Source organism: Bombus impatiens, unplaced genomic scaffold (assembly GCF_000188095.3).
Source record: "Bombus impatiens unplaced genomic scaffold, BIMP_2.2 scf_1055, whole genome shotgun sequence".
Classification (NCBI taxonomy): Eukaryota; Metazoa; Arthropoda; class Insecta; order Hymenoptera; family Apidae; genus Bombus; species Bombus impatiens.
The window spans coordinates 927027-939919 of record NT_177474.1 but is presented as its reverse complement, the minus strand read 5'-3'; the positions used below and the strand labels follow the sequence as shown (position 1 = coordinate 939919).

Below are 12893 nucleotides of genomic sequence, written 5' to 3'. Positions count from 1 at the left end.
TTGTGACTTAACGATTTGACGATTTTACGGCTTATGTAAACATTCGCAAGGTGTACAATCTCACATAATAGCGTGCGAGAGAAGAATTAATCACGTTATAGCATGAAAAAATACATGTACGAACCGAATATTTACATGCACTTTGGTTTCGTAGTAGTAAGCGTATCCTTCATCGAAAATAATTGCTGACTTCTCGTTTTTCTCAATCTTTTTTTCCCCATTATCGACTATATAACGTCACTCTTCTCGGAATAAATATCGTAAATATCGAACTAGGCGAGATTAAACGTGGCAAAGTTAACGACGATACAAGCAAACCAGTGACCATTTCTAATTCGAGTTTAATAACACGTGCGACGATCGAAAAGACTTCTAGAAGAAAGGCCTAGCCGTAGAAGGATCACAACGTACAACGTAGCAATTGCGTTTTCCTGAAATTACAATTATACGAACTGATCGATCCGGCTGTTTGGTATTAAGAAATTCTCCTGTTCTTTTCGCTGTCGATGACTGCGTGCTCGATTACTTTATTCGTTCGAAGGGCGGACGTACCTTTCGATCGGAAGAATCCCGCGTACTTGACCTAAAGCGCGCTAAAAGGGTTGGAAAGAGTACGAAGAAAACGTAACGAGCGTCGTTCGTGAACATTTCGGATACATTTTGTAATTTAGCCACGCCCGGCTGCCTTGTAGCGTGATAACGTAAGTTGTCGTAATTGCGTGCCATGCATGGTTAATGACGCTTACCTATGGTACGCGTATGGTCTGGCGAATTAGCAGATCGCAACGAAAATCTCGTCGATGACACCGTTTACTCGTTGTTCCCATCGTCCCCGATTCATCCTTCTCGAGATAACAACGTACCAGCTTTACCCGCCAATTCTCTTCTCGATCGATTCACTCCGCTGATCGATCGATCGATCCAACGTTATATCGCTTTCGCTTTTCATCGTTTTCGTATATTCCCCATCAAATCGTTTCGTAAGTTTTCTAACGGAAGAATATTTAAGAAACTGTGAAAATTCTCCGTTTTACTTTTTACATAGGCTTCTCAACTCTTAATTGGAGTAAGTATCTAGACTTTAGACCGTGTATTTTGGGAAACCGCCGGCGTTTTTCACCGAGCTCAAATTTTTTCTCCTGACAGCAGTTTCTGTCGACTGTCGGTAGAACGTATATTTAGGAAAGCTATTTATATTTTGTATTTGTTATACATCAGCCCGTCAAACAGATGTTATTCTTTGAACGATCTATGTACATACATATTCGTTATTTGGTGTTTGGGATTAAATCTTCTCATAAACGAGTTTGTATGACATTTTTCATTTACTGGGAAATTTACTCTACGAGTAAATATATATATATATGTGTGTGTGTGTGTGTGTAGATCATCAAATTTACAATCTCTGTTGTACAATTGTATCAATTGTCGTTTGACGATACACGATCACACGAATCGTATCTTTTCCACGTCTATCACAAATTCTTATTTATTGTTTACGTCGTGTAATTATTGGATTGAAATGCATTCTTTTGTACGCGAACGAATAATACGAATCGATCAGAGTCGATGATCGAACAAATAGATGTACGATGCAATCGTAAAACTTGTTTCGCGTCGAACGTTTCATTTCGGATAACTTGTCTAACAGAAACCCACTCGACACCGGTATTTCGAAAACGACTTAGAAACTTGAATGGAAGCCAAACTTTACTGGCTAAAATAGGTACCGAAAGAATACTCGTTCCTTTTTACACGTGGGAAAGTACAGCAGCTGAGAATTATAATTCGAACATCGCTAATTACGCGGCTAAAATATACTTATGTTTTCGTCTATGTACTATGCTCGCAAGCGATACTATGTACCACTATGTACTATAGCGGTAAATAGACGCGTACGCTTCCAAATTTTCTGGTCCCTTTCTTAAATTATCGGTGGAGAACGCGTGCCATTTCATATCAGCCGAGTTAACCGGGCTCCGATAAATATTCAGTAGCTCTGAATTATCTACTACATCGCAGCAAACTTATGATTTACGTTTTGTAATTCGGGACTCATTCGGCTCGAGCACCAGTTGCGTAATTACAAGTCACTCGTAATTAAACGTGTGCCTATTTCGAAATTTCAGTTGTGTAGCGATGCGACAAGTAAATATATATACTATACCGAATAAATCTTCTAACAGGTAGTTGCACACTACGATATCGAATATCTTGGGCCATTTTTTGAACAATCGGATCGTTTAACGTACAGTTCGATAGGTATCGTTTAGAACGTAGAAAACGATGGTGTATAAGAGAGGAAGGTAGTCTGGAAGGTAGCCTGGAGGGAGCACCACGAACGTTAACGGTTGAGAACACTGTTCGGTCAGGGAGAAGTCACGAACGCAAAAGGAAGGCGACGCGACGTAAGGTAAAAGAGTTTTGTTTGGGTAGAAGAGGAAAAAAAGGAAACGGCTTCGGAAGCCACGTAGACCCGACCATACTCGATTCTTTGTTGAATTTTCGACCATGAGTTTGTGCAGCAATTACCGGACGAGCATTTCTGAAAAGCGATCTCCCCGTCTCGATGACCACGACCATGGTAGCGCGCGTTCGGATAGCTTCGCGTCGCCATGGAATATTCCATCTCCGTACTAGCTACGTTTTATCTGCATCTATACGCTTTATCGCGTTTATTATCCTCGTCGATTATTCGTCCTCCTTCTTTTCTCTCGGCTCTCCGTTCGCGTATCGCTGTACGTACGGTAGGCTGTTATCGCGATGAACGCGGTGGAAATTAATTCCACGATATCCTTCTGTACAACGTTCATTGAACGAATTCTGTCGAATCAACGTACCGTTGTTTTTCTCTTTCTGCGGATCGCACCTCCGATCCTTTCTAATCTACGGGAAGAAAGATCATTTTTCCACACGGATCGCGGAAATACGTATCTAGTATATAGCGAAACAACGAGCAAAAGCAGGAACGTATTAAATACGATATTGAGATCAACGCGATCGTATCGCGCTATGTCGTGTGTTGCGCAAAATCTATTATTGTTGTAGCTTCCGACGAGTGTTTCCTCCACGAATCTCGATAGTCGTCGGTTCATTTGCGATCGTTTGCAAAAGCCGCGCGTTTTCCGAGCCGCGTAACGCGCGACAAACCTTTCCACGTCTATTCCAAATTACACAAGACGCAGCTCGACGAATCATCGCGTATTCGTCATCGGCTACGACGATGCTGGCCCGCGAAAATCAAAACCCCTAATGATTAGACGACGTCTTGGGGATCTATCGTGGATCTATCGAGAGGAATCGGCCGAGCTCGTGCAACAAAGGTAACAGCGCGGTGGATGGTTATTTTCGCCGCTCTGTCTTTTTTCTAGCCTGTCGGGCAGGTCTAGATGCTTTCTGACCTGCTAAAACAAATGCCCGACCTATCTGGGGTCGCTTCTTATCCAAGCGGAGACCTATCTACGTCGAGAAGCCGAAAAATACCCCACGATGTTGTGTTAGTCTCTCGCTAAGCCAACCATTCGAGCGGACTACGAACACCGTTTTACATTCGAAAATATATATCTACGTGTAGCGTGTCGCGTCGCTGTTGAAACCGAGGATAAAGAAGAGAATTCGAAAGAAAGGAAAAGGATGGAAATAGAAATTTTTAACTTGCTAAATTTTTGTCAAATAAAATTCGCTTTTTGCTAAGATATATTTTCCATGTTTCCACGATATTCGTGGCATATCGAGCAAAGATTCGAGCACGATCCGAGTATCCCTGATTACGCGCTAATCTCTCGCCTTATCTCAATCGTATCTGTCTTAGCCGATGCGATCGTCTAAAACGATCGGAAGTAAAAAACGATTGGTTTTATACCGATGTAAGGCTTCGTTAACCTACTACGGCGATTACGCAGATACGATCGCCTAAAATTTCTTCCGTTCCATCGATACTCGTCTAAATTCGATCGAACCGATTATCGTGAAACAATCGTCGAAGCAAGCGCCGTTTCGTCATTTCTGTCACGTACGAGCCAGCTTACGCATAAATATTATTCATCGAGCAACCGCGTAAATACACAGGCTACGCCATACGAACATGCAAATAATGTAACGCGCGTAAATTCCTGCAATACCCCTCGATGATTTCTGTCTATTCGCTTTCAATCGTGTCGTCCTAAGGAGCATGGAAGCACGGTTGGCTCGATCGTACACGAATATTACTATTACGGGGAAAAAAGCGTTAATGGTCGATCGTTGCTCGCGATCGTCAATCGCTGTAAAAGTTGTTCGATGCGAGTCATAAAGTACAACAAGTACGATAATACTAACAGGATGATAATGAATGAAATTAAAAATTGAAAGATAATAAAGTGGTCGGACAAGTTTCCAGTAACATTGCAGTATACAGTATAAACACGAGTGACTTTGCTAAAAGAAAAGAGGCTGATAATAAAACAAAAGTATAGAGATAACTATATCTACATACTTTATATCTTTTATTAGCAAACATGATATCTTTCAAAACGAAAACGTAACGCAAAATCTAACTTGGTTTCGCGTCGATATCGGGCTAACTAATTCGTGAGCGGTAAGACCGGTTTCACATGGAGATACGCGTACACCGATGGAAACGATCGCACGACGATCCTCGCGAAACGCGGTACCGCGACATTCGTTTCGCTTATACTCGGAAACCATACGTTTCCTACGAAAACCACGGACCAAACGTTAAAACAAATAGCAGCATTCACACGGTACGCAATTAGCGATATAGCGCGCATCGCGGCACTCGTATCTCAGTGTGAAAGCAGCCTAAAACGAGCGACGTCAGCCAGACGTATCAACGATCGTGCAGAACGTAATAAACTACGATACGCAGAAAATACACAATCTTTTGGTAGACCAAAGAAAATGCACTGACCACTGATATCGCTGTTACTAATGAAACACGAATATTCGTTAGTTGGAAAAATGATCCCGTGGAAGAAACCCGAACGCATCGTCGCTGAGCAGAAAATTACATTACGCAACGCGCGAGCCAGCTGAAGCGATCGGACGACGGAGAGGAGCATCGCGCTACTTCGTCTCAGTCGGAACGTTATGACAGCCGTAAAAGTGCAAAATTTCATCTTATTGTCCTGCACCTCGTATTCTTTAAACTTTAAAGTATACGTTTGCCGTAGCCACGCGATAAGCGAGCGGCCCCTCGTGCAGGAGGCACGCCCTGAACCGAGAAAACGTTCCCCCAATAATTTCAAGCTTTTCTTTTCTCCTTCCCTTCTTTTTCTTTCTTTCTTTCTTTCTTTCGTTCCTTCTTTCCCTCTACCCTTCTTCTTTCGTTCTCCTACTTCGCTTTTTTGACTGCGTGCAGCGTGCTCCGCACTTGCTCCTCAGCATGGGGTCGGTAAAAATGTAAGAACCTCTACGAGGTATCGTCTTCTTCTGTCTCGTAGATCGTCTTTCGGTACAACGCGTTCAAGTACCGACGTTGCGACGCGACGCGACGCTATCCAGCTACGACGTCATTTTAAACGAAGTATTTGAATGATTATATTTCAATACGTACCCCTCAAAATATCTAATTATATAAGAATATATAAGACTATAGAAATATATCATAAGAATAAGGTTATCTCAGAGTACTTTTTCGAAAGCAGCCTCGTTCGACGAGACAGATGGAAAAAGAAAAAGCGAGCTTCCCTTGTATCGTAAATTGACAAAGGAGCGCGATGTTCGCTTAGGCCGGTAGTGTGTCAAGGACACAGGTGAAGCTCCTCGTTTTTTTTCCTATTTTATTGTATCAAAATCGACAGAGCAAGCGATATTATTGTTTTTTAGGCAATTCTGAATACTATTTAAACTAGCTGAACAATTACCGCAAAAGTATGACAACTACGAAGTGTGAGCGTCGATATAATATAGAAATATATAGGATTATAAAGGACGATAGCACGAACAGTTAAAATGTTAAATGTTAAATTGTTCTAACGAGAGCAAGAAGGGAAAAAAGACGATTGAAACGATTTGGCCATCTGGAACACCGTAAATCGATTTAGAAAATGAGGTGAATTTTCCTTATTCGTGCGCACAGAATCGAGAGAAGAGTGGTATTATGTAAAAGCAAATCTATTTCTCTTTCGACGCTTTTACGAAATTATGAAATTTCGTCCGAAAATGATATATTATTTAACGTAAGAAACGTTGAAAAAGAAAAAATATATATAACTATTTTTATTACGAGCTAGGTATTACGAGCTAGGTATTTGGTCTTCCTAGGTTAAGAAAATCGAGTTTTCCGATCTCCTAGTGTTGCGGAGATCCGGTGATTAGCAGCGTACACGAGAGCGTAGCGAAAGAGCGCGAGAAGGATGAAAAATAAAAGAAAGAACGAAGAAATTCTAGCCGATTGTTCGGCATGAATGAGGCACCTTGCTTACTGGCAGCGGTCTTTTCCCCCTTGGCCGCAGGTGAGGTCAAAATTTCAACGACAATGAGTCGGAATAACGACTTTCCAAACAGACTGCACAATACCTCAATAGGGAATGTCGTGTAAAAGGTCTCGTAAATTTTCCATAAGGACGATCGGCACCGGGATAAAAAGATAATCCGATGAGTCCACCACTGATCTCGCGTTTTCCGTATTTTCGAAGAGCGACGACTGACTCGAGAATCTTTCTTTCTCGGTTACTCTACTCCCTGACGGATAACTTCGCGAGAAGGTGAATACAGGTGAATATTCTTTAACGATATACCTGTAACTTTTATTTCTCCATAAAATAATGATAATTTTAATAAGATAGATTCTCGAATTATCGTCGAATCTTATTTATCTGTAGTTTTTACTTTTTGACGCGTCAAATGTAATGTAGAAACCGTCGGTTTCTCTGATAACGCAGAGGAGATGCACGCTTATGTATAGATCGACGATAACCGCAGTGGTAAGATCGCAGAGATCAACGATCGCCGGTAAAAAAAGATAGCGGTTGTTCGAAGGAGAAAGCTATAAGCATTCGTATTTGAATAAATTAGCTGCGCGGAGAGAAGAGAAAGAAATATCGGCGTAATCGGTTCTCTGGAAACTAGCTTTTACGCGTTAACCAAGAACGTGGACGATCGTCGAACGAAGCGACAAACACTCGCGTTAAATATCGCCACTCTCCGTCGATTCAAGAAAGATGAAAGAATATGGCTATGAAATGATCGAACGTTTCTAAATGAATTAAAATCGTCGCCGTGTCTAAAAAGATATATATATATATAATCTCGAATCGTTTTCCTAAGAGTAAGGATTTCCTAAGAAATTTACCAAGAATAAGGTTTAGCTATTACGCTCTTGAGAAACGAGCTCGATCCTTTTCCTCTCGTACGTTGCCTTTCAACGATGAAATATCTAAAACATTCGAACGTATAATCGAAACGCTTTCGTAAATCAATTTTCTGCAACTGGAAAACGCTATGAAACTACGTGTTCGCGTTTGGCACGTGCTAAACCGTGAAAGAGTCGATAAACGTGAAATTATACGTAGAGTAAAGAAGGCCTACGTATCCTAGTAATCTACCACCTCCTTCCTCGTGTCCGTCTTCTTCTGCTCGAAACTCGTTAAAGTTCCAGCGTATATATCGGACCGTGTTTACGCAGGTATGTAACAACGAACGAGAACAACGTTCGTACATGTATTTACGAGAGTAACTTCAGCGTCGCTTTGCGTATCCCGGCTAAAGCGGAAAATGCAACTTTCTGCCACTTTCTGCGGGCCAACTACAGAGATACGTGGCGCTTTAGTGCTACCTACGTTCTCTTTCGAATGCTAATGCGTCTATTGTAAGAAAGCTTGTATAATGGAATAGCTCGGGACAAGCGACGAGTCGAAATGATAAACAATGTAAGCGTACGAAAAAAGAAAAAGCGCCTTCCTTTTACCGGGAAGAAAAATCGTAGGAATCGGCTAAACTAAAGTCGAAAGTTCGCTGTACGGCGATTCACGTAGCCAGAAACATTCAACGAGTCGATCGTTTAATATACATCGACGGAAATCATTTTGCTTTTGTTCGTTTCCGTGGAATTATTTGCTTCTATCGAGAGATAATATCGGTAGGAAATAGGGGGCGTGAGGAATCTTACGCGATCTATCCTTCTGTATTTTTCCCACGTGACTTTAAGACGCTGCGAGTCGTGTCCTGTTCACCCATTTTCGAAGGACCTTAACCAACCATGAAGTAACTTGCACGCTAGTTATCTTTAATATTACAGACCTGCGATCGACGTCGAAAATCCACGCTTCCTTCTCGATACATTCGAAGTCTCCTCTTTGTCCTGTCCGTATATAATTCTATTATACTCAAATTTTACACTCTGACGTATTATTTTGCTACTCGCTGTATCAGAGATGAAACTGCTGCGATTATTTTTAGTAGAATAATTTTAAACTCGCTTTCAGAGTAAGAAGTAGCTTCTAGCCCAACTTTGCCCATATTTATCCGCACAACGAAAATAATATTTTCCAACTAGGATCAACTAAACGATTAAGCGATTTTAAGTGGAAAAGTGTTGCAAAGACGAACAACAGTTGATCGGTGATACGTACATACTTGCATATACGTAGTCGATTGTACACTTAAATGCACGGATTTACGGGTGTTGAACACCGAACACCGGAAATCCTTGAGTAGTGTTGACGCGTACATCGAGATGACTGCACTAAATACATGCATAATTGTATTGTTACGCGACCCATGTGAGTTACAAGTTGTTTAATACGTATGGCTTGCATCGAATTCAGCCGTTTCGCACGAATTATGATAAAAAGGTAATTTACGATCAGGTTGTCTAACGATCGAATTGGCGAATTTAACAATTTTTACTTTCTCGATCTGTGAAAGATTCATCCTGATATAACAGAGAGAGAGAGAGAGAGAGAGAGAGGGAGAGAGAGAGAGAGAGGAACGATAACAGAGCATATCAGACATCTAAGAATGAAATACGTAAAAGAACGGATTGAAAAATTTGCGACAGAACTGGTTAAAAACCTGACACGAACTTGAAGCGTCGGAAGACTGAGGAAAACGAAGCCATACGAGTTGCTGGCATGAAAAATAAGGAACTGGAGTGGAAACACTATCGAGTGTTGTCCACACGTACACGATATCTACGCTATTAGGTTTGCTGGTTAGGTTAGGCCTCGATAGAGCCAGTAAATGTAATATAGATATTAAAGAAAAAAATGTTGTCCCTCGGGCAAATAAATGACTTTTCTCTATTACGTATACTGTACTATCGAGCGTACCATCGATACTGTCTACCAAGTGTAATATATTAAGCGTAAGTATCTTTATATATTATACACGTTATAATCTAAAAAGTTTCCACGCGTTGGTCGTTCGGTACCGAACATCGAACGTCGTCCAGTACCGACCAATCGGCCGTCGAACACTGCAGATGAAATTTCTTTTATCTGGAAGATTAATCTGTTGGCAACTGAAATTAAATTGGACGTTCGTCTAATCTTTCTTCTATCTCTCCCCGCGGAAAAATGTTTGAAATTCCAAAGTAAGAAAAGAAGGAAAGCGGACAGGAGAGAACACGAATGCGGCGTTGAAGCTACTCTTTGAAAATAAAATGGCCCAGAGACACAGGCCGTTGAGGCTTTCGATGTTGGTTTTCTGCTCTATTTATTGCATACGTTTTATAAACTTTTGTTTGCCCGAAAGTCATCGAAACCGTGTTGTTATTATCGAAGCTCGATCGAAGGTCGTGAATGATCGGCGCGGTAACGTTAAGAGTCAAGGTCATCCGAAAGTCACAAAAATCACGGAGATCGTATTGTTAGCAGTCAATGTCGTTCGAATGTCAAAGCGAGGTCAGCCAGATCATGATTTCTATATTGGACGCATTAACTGACCAAAACTATCGATCATCTGGAACGTAACGAGTTACCAATCTGGTAAAAAGTATCAGAAATTACAATTGAGAGTGGCAGCAACAATTTTCTATCAATTTATCGGAAACAAACAATTTTCAGAGTATCGTTGCGAAACATCGGCAAACCTATAAACATACGTTAGATGTTAGATCAGACTCATGCTACGAAAGACGCCATGGGAATACGTGTAGAACGTAGCAGAGTTGTGGACTATAGAAAGTACACCAATACGCTGTATATACGCGAAGGATAGAACGTATATACGTACATACCTATGTATGTATGTATGTATATCTGTATAAACGTATGCACATCGTTTGTGTACGTATGTATGTATGAGGAGCCGGATACGATAAAGAATTATCATTCGGGGGGACGAACGGCGAGCCCAAACAACTGTTCGGTCTTCTTTATCAGCCCTTAGCTCGATAGACGTCACGAATAGCGATACCTATGAGAAAGTTCGAAAAGGGGGAATAAAAATAAAGTAACGATACGCGACCACGCGACTATCGTTATAGTTGTAACGGATAATTAAGAAACACATTCTCCGGACCATCCATCAGAGTAGTGTGTACTCGTTTTTTATTTGTATCGACTCGTCTCTATCTATTATATTTCGAATAGACAAACTACCATGAATAGAACTGTAGAATTCATTTATAAAAGGTTGGTATTATCTTGTCAGATTGAAATTTTCGATCGAATCAAAGGTCTGGCCGCGGTTTAAATTTTAGTACCTTTATGTTTTATAGCGAACCGGTACAGCCAAGTGAGCCGGGCTATACGGTAAACCGGTTTATAAATTTTATTCAAAACAGCTCACAATAGAGCGCAACTATGCGCAAGCGTTTATACAATTTGAAAAATGTCGCAGCAAAACTCATTAATATACGTCAATTGCGATTCTTAAACGTTCTTAAACATGCTTGAACGTTTTATAACATAATACGAATAAATGACGAGAAATCGTTATAATTCAAATACTATTTCGAACAGATTCTTGAAAGCAAATCTATAGAAAAATATTTGGATAGAAGTTGGATTTGGGATCGGAAAAGATATACGGATATAGAGATAAAAAGCAGAGTGCGCAAGGGGGCAGATATGTGCAAGTTATAGATGGACGTGGTAGCCACCGTGGGCATCGTTTTTGCGCGGGAAAGGTATTTTCGTTCTGCGGATCTGCTTTGTTGGTCCGCGTGTTAAAATATCTTTGCACGTTAGAAAGTGTTTGCGGTCGGAAGATATTTTAGGACATGGAAAGGTTTCCATGGTGAGGTGAGGTCAACCAGGTCGTACCATAAAGGAGGGATCTACGAGTGATAAAAAGCTCGTAATGCGTTTTAAGTGGGGGAATTTCTGATACCGTGATAAATAGCTGACTGGAAATTCGGCAGAACGGTCAGGTTATGCGTGCAGCGAAATGTAATTGAGATGTAAAGCAAAAATAACCATGGTTATATTATAGTAGATCGAGGTGATGATAAGAGGGAGGGATTTGCCGAACGTTCTTGTTTAAATCTACGTTTCCTCTGGAAAGAGATAGTTTTATACGCGTGTATATCACAAAGTGGTAGAACAATTGTTATATCGATCGATTACAGCCGATGATGTAACTTGTAAGTACCATAATACGCAAAAAGATACGTTTGGTCGCATTTCGATGAAAATTAACGACGTCGAAAAGAAACTTGATTAATTCGATCGACTGGAAAGTGCAATTTTTACGCGCTTGATAAAACAAACTCGAAAGATAAAAAGACAACTATAGCGCTACACGTTGTGAGGGCAAATCGTTTAAACGCTTCGCGCTATGCTCTCCGCGATTGATAAATCTGTGCCGAATAGATTGCCATTCAATTTTGAACGCGATTTTCTTTCTCGTTCTCGTCGAGCCTAAGCCAAGTACAAACAGTATATGCGAAGAGATAGGAAAAACACGTTGATTCTTTTACCTTCGAACGTGAAAATCGTATACAGCTGTCCTCGACTAAGCCTTCGAAATGATCCGAAGCGAAAACAAGCCGACCGGCACAGATGTGCGATCGCAAACTGAAATGCACGTGGAAAAATAAAGCGTGACTCATACTCGATATTCAGACGCGAATCCTATAAAACGAACAATCGTAATGGCGCGTTCGAAAAGTTTTCGCGCGTTGAGGTTTCCGCCGAACGCTTTGTAAATAATCACTCGTTACACGCTGTGCGCGTAGTATGGGAACGATGTTGTAAGAAGACGGAGTACGATTAACTTTTTCTTTCTCAAAGTTTTAAGTCGCGTCAACTTGCGGCTAATTTTATATTCGATGGAAACAATCGCTTCTAACTACGCCCAATTCGAAACGAGCCAGCCAGGGATTAAGTATTTTTCTACATTTCACCAAAGTACGTACGATATCTGTTTTCCGTTTCCTCTAATGGGTAATGAATGCGGTACATTGGAATTATGTTTTCATTTCAGTACGTATACATATATATATATATATCGGCGTTACTCGCAACTTTTCGTCATTTTCATTCGCTTTCCGTCTGTCTGATGCACGCTATAAACATTATACCGTTAAGCATCGTAGATTACCCTCCGTGCGAAATAAAATTTCCAAACAGTTGAATTTAGTTTCGTGCAAAATATACGACGCCGTGGTAATTTAAACATATATATTGTCACCGTGTATATCGTTATATCGTTTAGCGCGATAACATAATTCGGTAAATAATATTAAGGAAAAACGGATGGCCGAAGAAAACGATCGTCGTTCTTGGTAAATTTAAACAGATGTTCCGTGAAACGATTCTCTCTGTAAATACGTGCTACGTGTTTTGAAGATGATTTTTTCTAATCCATCGAGAGATAATGCATCTCTGGTATACGCAACATTTCAAAGGGCGATCGTCCTTATCGGAGAAGCGGCATTATCGCGGCCTAAATGTTTGTCGTAGACGATACACAAGTTTTCAGGCGGATTGGAACACGTCTACTTT

The 12893-nt window shown here is 40.8% G+C and overlaps 1 long non-coding RNA gene across 1 annotated transcript; it reads left to right on the top strand.

Annotated features, from left to right (window-relative positions):
- Positions 1-6250: 6250 nt before the first annotated feature.
- Positions 6251-6779, top strand: LOC117152294. The gene is made up of 2 exons (XR_004462631.1): positions 6251-6455; positions 6545-6779. It is a non-coding gene; the product is annotated as an uncharacterized LOC117152294 (long non-coding RNA).
- Positions 6780-12893: the final 6114 nt, after the last annotated feature.